We start from the raw sequence: 13,970 nt of genomic DNA, 5'->3' as shown, positions 1-13,970 counted from the left end.
TTAGTTTGGATAAATTTTATTGAGCTTTTCGTTTTTGACAATTGTCTGGATAAAAATATTTAAAGTTCGTATAGCGCACATTTTATGTGTGCAAAATTCAATTCAAAAGAAATATAAAAATTATCCTCCAGTGCATTATAACAAAAAAAAACTAACAATTTGTTGTACATTTTATGACTGTTGCTACTGGTGAGGATTGTGAAGTTTTCTTTTTTCGCATACTCACATACCTACTACATAAAAGAATTCAGACCTCAAAACATTCCCATTCGACAAATTAATTCTATGAAATTTATATGTATAGAGTTAGTTGTAACATGGGATAAAAAAAGCAGTGTCGAGTTTATATGAGGGTAAAAGAAAAAACTCAACTGGGTAGTTTAAACTGGTTTATTAGTTTAATTATTTAGTTTTGAAAATTTGAAATAGTTTTATTTTATTTACATTGTTCAACGACATTGTTAAATGTATAAACAAATGTTTTTATTTGAAATAAAAAAAAAACTTTTAACAAAAAGAAAACCGACTTCAAAAGAAAAACTTTTCCAAAACAATTTAGCACTAAAAAGTAAAAAAATAACGATAATATAATGTAATTAAAATTATTGTTAATTTTGGAGTTGGTGTCAGCCAAGTAAACAACTCTGACAGAACAGTTTGCTACATTAGACTTTTATGGTTTTCTCATAGATACCGTTGTCAGAACTGGACCAAAATGAAATGGGACCACACGAGAAGCACCAGCTTTCAAATAGATAAAGAATCTTCAAAATCGGTTCACCCAGTCGAAAGTTCCAAGGTAACACACATTAAAAAAAAAACAGTCGAATTAATAACCTCGTCCTTTTTTGGTTGAAGTCGGTTAACGAAAGAAATTTATAACGACGGTGATATTTTCTAATTTTTTTTGAGAATCTAAATAAAGAAAAGTCTCTAAGGCGTTATTCTTCCTGTCCTTTATGGAACGGTCTTTTATTATTTTTTCTAAATAAATTAAATCACATACATGTAATTTGGAAATGGACTAATTAGGTGATTTTATGAACCCCCTACAGAAATTTTTTTTGTAGCATCAATATTTTTAAGAATTACAAACTTGGGACTAAACTTAATATACCTGCGTATATTTTATATACATGGTATACAAACATTCTGTATGACATGTATAAATTAGTTGTGAAGTTTACAGTATAATATGTTTAATCAATTTTTTAATGTTTATGATGCAAAATTGTTTTTTTGGAAAGAAAGCAACTAAAGTACTGGACTATAGAGATTGGTTTTTTAAAACTATGTCAAGTATTATTAACCAGCACTTCCACCATTTGCCAGTAAAGTGTTTCATTTGTATGTATTATGTATGCTACCAGCCAACTAAATATGTTCGTGCTTTCTCAATAACAGCTGAATTTATTTTAAATATTCTTTTTCAATGAGCTATTTTAGTACTTCAAGCATGGAGCTGTTACTTTTATATACACATTTTTTAGATAAACATTATTATAGGTAAATAGTTTATACTCAAGTTGCCTTTTAAAGATAGTTTTTGATTTTGAAACGATTTTAATAATTTATTCTTTTTGTTTGTATACAAATTTAAACATCAAAGTCTTTCAATTATTATTAATATTTAATGTCAAGCAAATCTTAATTAAAGAGAATTGAAAAAAAAATATTAGAGCAGATACTTTTACTTTATTCGAAGAGCATATTAAAGCCGGCACTAGATAGAGTTGAGTGTGCAAAAATCGAGAGCCGCATTTTGTCAATTCTTTCCTTGTTCAAAAAAACTTATAGATTATTCCGGATATTGCCAGAAACCCTATTGGTCCAATTTTTGTATACAGGATGAATTAATTTCTAATGGTTAATAGCTCATTTTGTAGCTAAGTAATCAAAAAATATTTCAAACAAAAGTTGCATGTCAGAACATGGGGGCCATCATGTTCTGACATCAGATTGGACTTCAGTTCTTCGGGTTTCTTTAATAGCCAATTTAGATTTTAAACGGTAAGAGATAGAATAAAACTTTAAGCTAGAAAGTTGATCCTCATAAAAAAACTAATTCATCTAAACCATTTTTTCGAAAATCGTCAGCTTTCGGAGGAAAAGCGACTTAAAAATATGTCATAATTTTATTTCATCGAAAGAAAATAAGCTAACTACGAAAAAATTCTTAGTTGTTAGTCAAAAGTTGTCAAGGGCAATACAAGACCTTCGCCTGTGTCCATGATCTACCATTTTCGATAAACTCTAAGCGCATTTTCTTTCGAGTAAATGCAATTACAACATATTTTTAAATTGCATCTGAATGAAACAGAATAAGGGCAATTCAGACCCTAACCCTTATTCAAAAATATGGGCTCATAGACACCCCATGTTTTTGAGGTGTCTATGAGCTTTCCCTTAATGATATGAAAATTTATTCATTGGAAATTCAACGACTTATTTGCCAAAATGTTGCATTAAACAAGTTTCTCTATTTTCATGTGTTTCGTGTAGATTGTAAGTAGATACTTTTCTAGATTCATGAGACTTACCTCTAAATATTATTCAATTGAAAATCGTTTTCACCGTATACGATTCATTCCATTCTAACGTTTCGTATAATCATTTTGTGACAAAAATAATTATTGAATCTTAAATTTGACTCCTGCATCAAAACCAAATCTGTAAGACAATATTTCAAAATTAGAATATGGTTTATTTGGTTTTTGTATCATAAAAGATTTACTTTATTCGACATGTCCCTGTCTAGAAAATTAACGCTAGATATTCGTTAAAAAATATTTATGATTATTTAATCGAATAATTAATGATACAAATTGTATTTAAAGTTGGATCTAATGAAGTTTTTTAAAATTCATTGAATTTATTGTCTCAAGGGCATACATTTGTGGAAATTGTTTGTCAACATATTTTGTATTATAAAATTGTGTTTTTGAATATTGACGTTTTTCAGATATTATTTCCATTTATAAAATATTAGTTTTGATTTTTGTATCCAAACATTATTTTTTATATCTGCTATAATTCATAATGTCAATTGATGTTTGAACATGATGTCAATAAATTGTAAATAATTAAATTTATCTTTTTCTTAGAGTATCGTTTTTTTTTTTTTAACGTTAACGTTATTGTGATTTATAAGGGTTGTTTTGATAACTTCCGCCTCAATTCATTCAAATAATATTTATATAAAGAAGTCGTTTGATGCATATATTTTCTTATAAATAAATTAATTGCAATGAAAACAATTCTCTAAATTTAACAGTGTACTCCACTCCAAGTGTATTAAGCCTCACATTTTGGGTACTAGAATTTGTAGTAAGCCGCCTGTATATTAATTATTTGAATAGTGTTTCTTTACAAACAATTTAATGCCTGGTTTCTACTGTAAAAATGCTTAATTACGATAAGTTGTCCTGGTACTGTTCTTTGCACAATAAAAAGTTACAAGTAATAAGATCTGATAACATACTCTGATTAACTTAAGATCTGATTAACTAATTTAATTAAAAATGCAATAGGGTATTATCGTTAGTCAAAAATAAATCATGAAATTTGAAAAAAGTTAAAATTTATGTAAAAATATACTTAAATATTCTGATTTTGAGTCATAAAAGCACATTTTTCTTTTAAAATATTAAAATTAAAAATCGTAATTTATAAACTGTATATCACGTGACCTAAAACGCGAGTAAGCCCTGCTGTGATGTCATAGCGGTATGAGTCATAGACCATCAGTTAGTTCAGTGTAGACAGCTGGGTATAATATATATGCAGATATAAAGTATTTATATTATAATCAGATGTCTATGAATATATCTGTCAAACTTATTTGTGTTATTTCGTATAGTGTTAAACATATTACGTCATCAAATTGGATGCTCGCGTTTTTGACAGTTTAAAAAAGGTTTAAAATTTAATTTAAGTTTTTGGCAAGAAAGCGTGTGTATTTTTCCGAAATAAATTTTTGGTGACTTTTTATTAGCAAAATCAACATTTTGAAGTACTTTTTCAAAAATAGTGGAACACCCTATTTCGAGATTACTTAAAAAATAAATTTATGTAATTTTCTTAAAGTATTTCTATCGAAGTGAGTAAGATGGTATCTTAGAAATAGAAAACTGTAGTTACCTATCTAGATAGTGGTTATATTAGCGCAGTAAATCTGTCAACGAAACAATGATCAATTGCTCATCTGTATATACAGTATAGTAAGCAACACAATGGCCACAGCACGTAGGTAAAGGACCCCGCAATATTAGATAGGAAAATGGCTTTATGTGAAACTTTTATAACCCACCCTAAAATATGATTAAAAGCTCTCAGGTCTACAAAAATTCGAGGTAAAATAGTTTTCGAGGTACGAGCGATCAAAGCTACACATACATTATAGTTATATAGCCCGTATCTCGAAAACTACTCGTTAAAAAATTTTGTGACTGTGAGAACTTTTGATCAGAACGATCCGTAGAACATTTTCGGGATGGTTTGAAAAAGTTTCTCAGAAAACCATTCCCCTTGTCATATATAGTTACTACAAATATAATATATGTGCAGCTTTGATTGCCCGTAATTCGAAAACTACTCGTTAAAAGTTTTTGTGGCCATGAGAGCTTTTGATCGGAATAATCCAAAGAATATTTTAGGGTGGATTAGAAAAAGTTTTACAGAAAGCCATTTTCTGGTCTAATATTGCGGGATCCTTTCTACTTTTACAAATCACTAATGGATGAGAGTAAATATTCGTCAGATGTATTATTTGTTTATGGGTTTTTCGTAAACTGACCTGTCAATTACAATCTATTTGGGTTCAAAATATCCTTAATTTGCAAAGCTTCTTTCTATAGTTAATACGCGAACTAAATATTTTTAGGCGTGTGAAAAATGTCTTACAAATAGTATGTCTTATAATAGTACTTTGAAAATATTTAGCAGCTAACAAAGACGGTCAATGCTTTTTTACAACTTTATGTCCTTAAAAACTAGACATTTTCATATTTTTGTGTTTCAGTTTCATGTCGTTAATTTCGTTTCATTTTTATATATTTTATAACATAAAAATATTTTTGAAAAATTGATGGGTTTTTTGTTTTACAGCGTTTTTAAAATAGCACACTTCTATATCGATTCTCCGTCTTGATGGTCGTTTCTGACTGTCTTTCTGTCAACATGTCTCTATGAATGCATGTATATTTTGTGCTATAATAGTTCGATTGGTATATAACATATTATATATTATATGTATAATGTATATTGTATATGATGTTACTTTACTATACAAACATTCAGAAATTAAAATATAAATCACTTATGTGTAACAATTTTTATTTTTTATTTAATTTTATTTTATCTAACGACAATGGTCGGCATAATAATAATTTTTTTTTTATATTTCCTGTTACGTATTTATTGAGTTGCTCTCGAAAATTCGATATCAAAAACTTTATGATTTCTTTATGCTCTGAGTTTATGAATAATGGTTTAATAATGTCAAATAGCAATGTAAAAAAATAAATTTTACAACAGTTTAACATATATTTTTAAAATTTACGATAAATATTTACGATTTTAATATTCTAAACTAAATAAAATTAATTAATATGGCAACGTTTGTAGTCTCATATTGTGAAAGTTAAGATGCATTTTCTTTCACAAAATATCTAGAGCTTACCTAAATTTGTACTACAAAATATTTTAAGACTTTTTTTGTAAGAATTTCAATTCATTATAATATATTAAAAGCAATAAATTGTTAAAAATATATTTTAATATTATAAATAAGAATATTTACATAAAATATTTTAAATATAATTCAAAAGAACGCTTAGCTTTTGATCGGGTTCACAAAGACAAAAAATTGTAATTAAAGTTTTTTCTGAAGTCAAAATTCACTTGCATTAAATATTCAATCCGTTTAGCAAAATTTTTGAAAGATACACAACGTGATCGATGTTTTCTAATTTACAGTTTTCTGTTTTTAACCCCCTCCAAAAAATAGGAATGCTATAAGTTTAACGTATCTGTGTATCTGTGTGCCTGTCTGTAACATCGTAGCTGGTAAACAGATGAACCAATTTTAATTTGTTTGAAAGGTACTTTGATCGAGAGTGTTCTTAGTTTTGTTTAGGGTTCGAGTTTAGAGTTTCCTATCACAAACAACTAGAAAAGAGACGGAAATCTTCAAACGACTAAGTGAACTTTCTTGAAACATAGCTTAAAACACTTTCGATCAAATTACCTTTCAAACAAATTCGATTTATCCGTTACGATGTCACAAGCAAATCGATCAGACCTCGTTTTATGTCGGAAGTTTCTTTAAAATTTTAATTTAAAATTATATAATAATAATAATAATATGTATTTATTCAGTAGATTTTGTTTACAAAACATTGAATATGCCAATAAATTCAATCATATTAAGTAACCTATATTAGAGAAATAACAATCGCATAAATAAATAGCAACAAATAAATGATAACAAGTGAATAATAATAAATAATTTATAACAGATAAATAAAAACAATAATAAGAATAATAACAGATAAATAATAACAAGGATAATAGAATGAAAATGAAATTTATTTGTAATGATTTAAGAAGTCATTCAGTTTGTATGGTTTAAATGTATATCGGTTAAAAGTTAAATAGTACCTTCGGCGGCTATGACAACGTTTTTTTTTTTTTAAATAAATTTTTCAGTTATAATGGAAGACAATCTTATTTATTTATGTATCATAAATAAGGGTTGACTAACCCGCCCTGTTCTAACATTTAACTGACTGACTATCATAACTATTATCTATATGCAATATACAAGCTGTATAAAAATTTTCAGCTTTACTTAATAAATACATTCAAATACCACGGAAATCATAAATGAATCTTATTTGTTTATTGTACATGAATAAGGGCTGACTGACCAGTCCTGTTCTAACATTTAACTGAATGACTGTCATAAATATTTTCTATATGCAATATACAATCTGTATAACAATTTTCAGCTTTAGTAAATTCATTTAAGTACCACGTAAAACATAGCCGTTTCGATAGCATATATCTGACTCCTGTTCTATCGTTCGCTTGACTGATCGCAGAATGTGTGTGTACACAACTACTATAACGTAAAATGATCAGCTTTAGTAAATTCAACGAATTTTTTTGGTCTGTTTTGGTCTGTTAGTTTTCAGTTATTGGCACCGTGGACTCTTCATCAGAAAGTTAATAGAACGATCTTGAACAGTCATATTAACCATTTCTTGTTTTTTCTTTTTTTAAATATATTAAAAAATTCATCAAATATATAAGATATGTGTAATGTATAAAGTAAACCACAGCAACACTATATAAGAAAAATATACCCACTCGTAAATCTATGTAGAATACATATATCTAGAATCTAGATGAATATTAAAAAAAAAAAACCTTTTATATTCTAGAAATTTAATATAATATTCTTTTGAGTGTTTTGCTATTACGTTTAAAATTAAAATATAATAAAAACATCCTTCAGACATATACAGACAGGATGGAGTTGCAGAGAAATGTGCGATTTGAAAAAACTGTGTAAAATATTTTTTCCGAAATTTTTTATTTACCATCTGAGAATACATAATAATAATTATAATAATGGGGTTTAACTTCCGTTTGTCAGACCAAGTCTATAAAAGAAGCCACCCACATCATTATTATTATTACTTTTTAAAATATTTATTTATTTGTTAAACTACATCCGAATAACTAATTAATTTTATGAAGTGGATGGAGTCAGTTACTTCTTATCCAAGCGACGACAGTGTGACGTCACTGTCAAAGCAAGTTGAGACGTCTTAAATCGTACGGCTACTGAGCCGGTTCTAAGAATAAATGAGTAATTTAGAAAATTATACAAATTGTATTTTACAAGCTTTTATTTAACTTTAGCAATATTTGTATGTATGTAGTATGATGGAGTCTTTCTAAATCCAATATGACGGACGGACCGTCCTAGATGGCGAGATGGTTATTTTTTATGCACTCCCATGATATTGATATCAAATGAAAGGGTTTTCTGCGAAACACATAAATAACGTATACAAATCGATTTACAATGCATTTTTATGGTATGACCAGATTTTCACATCGCTTCCACTATATTTGATATACAGTTAAATTTAATACTATTAAAATCCTATTAAAAATAATAATTTTAAAGGACAAGCTTTGATTGTACTCAAAAGTACAAAATAATTATTTATATGAGTCACTTATACATGATTATTTGTAAAAGTTTGAGACGATACCAATCATCATTGATTTTTGAAACTGAGCGTCTCTAGCTTTTATAAATAGTCATGCATGATTAACTGATAGAAATAATAATTTTCTACTTTGTAGTACAATAAAAGCTTGTACTTTACAAATAGTGTTGTTCTGTTACCCTGGCAGTGTTTCTTTTTTTTTTTTTTAAATGATTTATTAATTATTTTAAGATAATAATAATTTGGAAAAATTGTTGTTTTATAGCGTTTTCAAAATCCCACATTTCTCTACCCGGCCTTGTGAACATATCTACATACACTATAGAAAGAACAGCCATTCATTCTTTGTGATAATTTCGCACATAGAATACTTAATATTAACACAACACTTCTTAAGTAATTATTATTTACGATATATATAGCACCTCTGTACAATTACACATCTCTTTTGTATGAATTTTTTTTTTTGCTTTTTTCGAAAACTGAATAGATTTAAGGAAAATTAATTACATGTGTATCGTAACATGTAAAAAATTTTAAATAACTTAAAAAATTTGACTGTATGGTTAACAATTGAAGTGAGTACTCACAATTCACGCTATAATTTACACCATGAAGACCTAAAAAGGGTCCTATAGGTTTTTTTTTGTTATTTAAAGTTTAACAACATTTCTATCTTTGTTAGCGAATTTCCGAAGGAAATAAAGCTATTGCTTTTGTACTGATGATGGAATTTTGAAAAATGTTCATCGATCCGGCCTAATATCTGTCAAAAATGGCCATCGTCCTATTGTATGTTTTTATGTCTCTGTACCTTCTCTAGCGATCGCAATTTAAGCCCTATTTGAATAAAATTTGATATCAAGAAGAGTTTTGGAATTTCAAAGGACAAGCCCGTTAATGAAAAAAATTAACTGATAAACAAGGGATGGAGGGTGAGCAAAGTACCAAATTTTAATTTTTTTAAATTAGAAATATTTTTGCATTCTTTTATCAGTTTTAAGCAAAAAAGTACTCTTTGTAATATTCGATTTTCAGAAAAATGTGTCATTTTTTTCAATCTCTGAGGAAATAAGCTTAGCTAACGCAGCTCCTAAGCTACGAATTTTTTTTTTGGCACTTTTTGACGTCTATGTATTATTCTCTTTGATCAGCACATGGACATTTTTAGAATATACATACGTTTTTTAATATTTTCAAAATGAATTAATTATTAATTACTAAACTAAATCTACTATCTACACTTAATTGATATAAAAACGTATTTTCTTTGATTATTTGACGCGGTGTTTTCAATAAAAAATGATTTTAAAATGATTCAAAATCTGAAATTTATTTGAGAGTGTGAATTCGAAAAAATTCAGATGCAGGACATACTCTTAATTTCATTTATAAAAGAAATATAGAAAATCTCGTTATCTTGCAACGAACTTTTGTCTTGGCGTTACTAATGTTTTCTTATCAAATTTTCGTGAATATATGTAAGCGGTCGTGTGAGGTATTTACACCAGATTTTATACGTAGGTGTTAAAGAAATTCGTCGTTCTCTACAAGGATTATATACATGTTATATTTGTATCGAGTTTGGTTATAGTTTTCAAGGATGAAGTTTGAAATGTTATAACATTTATAATTATGAGTGAATATCTAGCTCTATATGCTTCATGTTGAGAAGTTTCGAGTATTTCGAATTTATCGTGAGGGTAGAATATACCAAATGTTTGGGTGGTTCTTTTTTAGGTTCGCATCTTTGAGTTGGCAACAGTCTTTTGTTTGATAAGTTTTGACAGCAGGGGTTGCTTTATGTTTAGTTTGGTTGATCACTTGAAATACAACATTCAGCGAATCATTGGCGAAATAAGACCACAATAGCTATGAAAGGTTTGTGCAAATTGAACATCCAGATTGCGTTATCAATGGATCAACCGCGATGGCCGAAATAAAAGTGAAATCTCTATAAATCAAACCTCGTGAAATCGATAACGTTAAGCGTTTAATCAAAAAATGACACCCCGTCCGCTGAACTACTAAAGACGCGATACCTCGAATTATTTAGAATCGAATTTTTTGCATGGAAAATTTTTCCAGGATCACGTAATTGATGGTATATATTTATTCTGTGTAGCTCAAATTTGAAAAAGTAATAAGCAAAATATAAAGACGGTATAGAATAATCGCGCTTTTCGAAGTCAAAATTTTAGCAGTTAAATTATCTGTATCTCCAACTACTTGTTAAATCGAAAACTCATTAATTCAAAATATTTTGCATTTTCCTTGACGTTTGAGTTATCGATAGTGCCAGTTTCATTGATATTTAAAAATATTTTCCTATGTTTTATTTTAATTTAAAGAAGTGAATCTCTAAAAAGACACCCGTTATATGTTAATAGAAAATTTGTAGCTGCATTAAATTAGATTATGCATCATGTTAATGAGCTAAGAGAATTTCATCAATCCTTATGGTGTCTTTAGAATATATGTTTGTTAATAGAAAATTCATGACTGTATGGAATTAGATTTTATGGAATTAGATATAAATTCAATACCTAAATGTAAAGAATAACTTTTACAAAAGTCATATTAAAGAACGGTTAAAATTTATAATGTTATAGTAATGTTTCAATATTGACATTTTTTACGACAATTTAATAATTTTTTCGTTTCTTATCTTTTTGGTTTTATATTTATTGGCTTTATATTTCAAATACGTGTATTTGTAAGGTGTTTTTTAATTGAATGCCTTGCTTAAAAGGACTAAATAAAAATCATTGATTTGCTTTTGTTTTATTAATTCATATTTATTCATATTCTGCTTCCGTTCAAATTATTTCTAAAAGCTTTCTCTTCTCTATAATGTCAAATTCATTGTGCTAAAAATAATTAAATAGTAAATTGGCAGTACCGCAATGAATGTCTTCAGTTTTCGACTCCAATGTCTATCAGAATCGACCCTCGCAAATTCAATTCATAAGTGATAAGAAGATAACTAAGATGAACTTTAAATCAGAAAGTTACTAATAAAAAAAAATCAAACCTTTTATTAGGAAAATTTTTTGTTAACCGAAAATATACGAAGGTAGAATTTCACATAGCTTTTTTTGGATTTTACCCGAATGAAATTGCTTTCAAACTTTTAAATATTAAGTCCTCTATTTTTATGGGTTATAAGCTTTAGTTTACTTTTAATTATTTCTTACTGAAGGTTAGGATTAAAATCAAAGTAATGATAAAACCCTCCAGTTTGAAACCCAAAACTGAAAAAAAATCGATAACTCTTTTTGGGTATTCACTTCATGCATAAGACAGAATAAAGAGAAGTTTTTGTGGAAATAATCAAAATCATTTGCGGCAAATCAAATGGAATTAATATGGTGGAAGCATTGGGAATATTCAGCTTAGTGATAAATGAATATACAATATATTTATCTGCGCTCCAATTTAAAGTGGAATTTCTGGTTTATCGACCTTTTTATATCCCGAAGCACGAGAATTCTCGTCCAGGATTTATCGAGTTTCTCGTGTATCTTGAGAATATGAATGAAAATATCTTATTTTTAAATTTTTGCTTTATTACAAATTAGACTTATTGATGAGGTCAATTAAATCAAATGGTAAATTTTTAGTTAATCTAAAGTGCCCTCATTAATTAACAAATCAACAATAAACAATAAATTAAACAAACTGTACTCGGCTGGTCTATATAAGAAGTAAAAAGAAGGGTAATGCATAACTATTTGATATTTTTGGATCCCTACAACGACAGTCTTTAATTATATTTAAAAAAAAAATAGTTTTAATATCAAAATTACTATGTCATATTTAGATAGCTATAAAAACTTGATTAACAATACAAACATTTTGCGACTATCTTAAACTCAAATGTTAAACTTTTATGTTAATAACATCAAAGTCTTTCGATTAAACAACAAATCATAATTAACGATTCTCGAGCAGAAACCCTAATTTAAAGTAACATTAATCAATTACAAAGGATGTATTCCCAAAGGTTCTAAAACCATTTTTTAAACACTTTGTATTTAAATTAAAATAAATTTTGCAAAATTTATTTGTAATAATAAAAAAAAGGTCGGATGAATTTTATTTTTTATCAAATAATAACAAATTACTCAATAAATTTAGTTTAATTATCAAACACCGGAGGCGTATTGTTCGTGTTTTTAACATTATGTTAAAACACAAATTGATGTTAACATACCGTTTTATAGGTATGTATGTATTATGTTGGGTATAGATCAAAAGAATAGCAAAAGCCGTCATTCAAAAAGGTATAGTTATCACGAGCTTTGATATAGTTTATAATACTGAGAGTTAAAAAAAAACTAAAAGCTGAATTTTATTACATTTTGAATGTGTTATGTTTTGCATCATGTTGATTATTTATTTCATACATTTAATGTAGGTCATGTTTCCATCATGCTGCATAATAATTCAAAGGTCAAAATAGACACAGTAATATATTTGGAGTTATTTGCAGTTGTTTGACTAGGTATTTGGATAACGCTTAGTTAGCGCACTTTTTATAGGTTTTTAGTGATAAACTCTTGATTTGTGGTATTTTAGAATTATTTGCAGCAATTTCATTTGCAGCAATTTCATTTCATTCGGTTTTACCAGTGTTATATTTTTTTAGCCATACCTTCATTCCCTGTTTTTCCCCAAAAGTCTAAAGCGTTTTAAAACTTGAAGAGTTTATATCTTAACAAGATGGGTCTTACGGATCCAAGACCCAATTGACCTATGTTGCTTATTTACGTGCTCAAACTCACTTTTTACGTCCTGAGCTCACTATAAAAATTTCAGCTCTTTATTTCTATGTTTTTGAGTTATCGTGCTGGCAGAAAGACATGATGAAAGGACAGACAAACAGTCGGAAATGGACTAATTAGGTGATTTTTTGAACACCTAAACCAAAATTTTGTTCGCATCATCAATATTTTTAAGCGTTACAAACTCGGGTCTAAAGTTAATATAACTTTGAATATATTTAATATATACAGGGTATAATGAAAAGTATTAATAACAAGAAAATATGTTTTGACATGGTGCAAGTAAATATTCCCATTTTTTTGAATTAAGTACTAAGATCGTTAATTTCAGAAATATTTACTTGTTACAATAATATCAACAGTTAAGTTAACTCGTATAGGTACTTCAAACTTGAAATTTTTTTACTGTGTATATATTTTGATATAAATTATCATTTCAATCTTGCAAAATCACTCGGTATCTGTCATTCCCACATATTTGCGTGTGTATAAAAATCCTTTTATAAGTTAACACCTTAATTATAAAACTTTGTTAGTGTGTTTTTTATTTTTATTTTCGAAAAATATACAGAGTGGACCATTTTAATCAAGAATGGTTAATTGCTCGTTTTGTAGTTAACAAATCAAGAAATAACTCAAATTGTCGAGTTTGAGGGGGACATCATGTTCTGATATCATATTCGACTTCTTCAGGTTGCTTAGTAGTAAATTTAGATTCTAATCGGTAAGAAATAGAAAAACACCTTCAGTTAGAAAGTTGATCCTCATAAAAAAACATAAACACTTGTTTATAACATTTTTTCGAAGGAAAAGCGACTTAAAAATATGTCATTATTGCATTTAATCGAAAGAAACTAAGCTTAAAGTTCGATAATTGTAGGTCAAAGTCATGGACACAGGCAATTGTCCTCTATTGCCCTTGACAACTGTTGGCCAA

General features: G+C 27.8%; 1 protein-coding gene across 1 annotated transcript in view; it reads right to left on the bottom strand.

Annotated features, from left to right (window-relative positions):
- LOC123297949 (probable G-protein coupled receptor No18) overlaps positions 1–13,970 on the bottom strand; it is an 83,364-nt gene that overhangs the window by 18,984 nt on the left and 50,410 nt on the right. Inside the window, exon 3 of the mRNA XM_044879788.1 lies at positions 2,541–2,670. The gene's annotated coding sequence lies outside the window, so the exon portion shown is untranslated. The remainder of the gene's footprint in view (positions 1–2,540; positions 2,671–13,970) is intronic.

This window comes from Chrysoperla carnea, chromosome 4, assembly GCF_905475395.1.
Source record: "Chrysoperla carnea chromosome 4, inChrCarn1.1, whole genome shotgun sequence".
Lineage (NCBI taxonomy): Eukaryota > Metazoa > Arthropoda > Insecta > Neuroptera > Chrysopidae > Chrysoperla > Chrysoperla carnea.
This window is presented reverse-complemented; position numbering and strand designations above follow the sequence as displayed.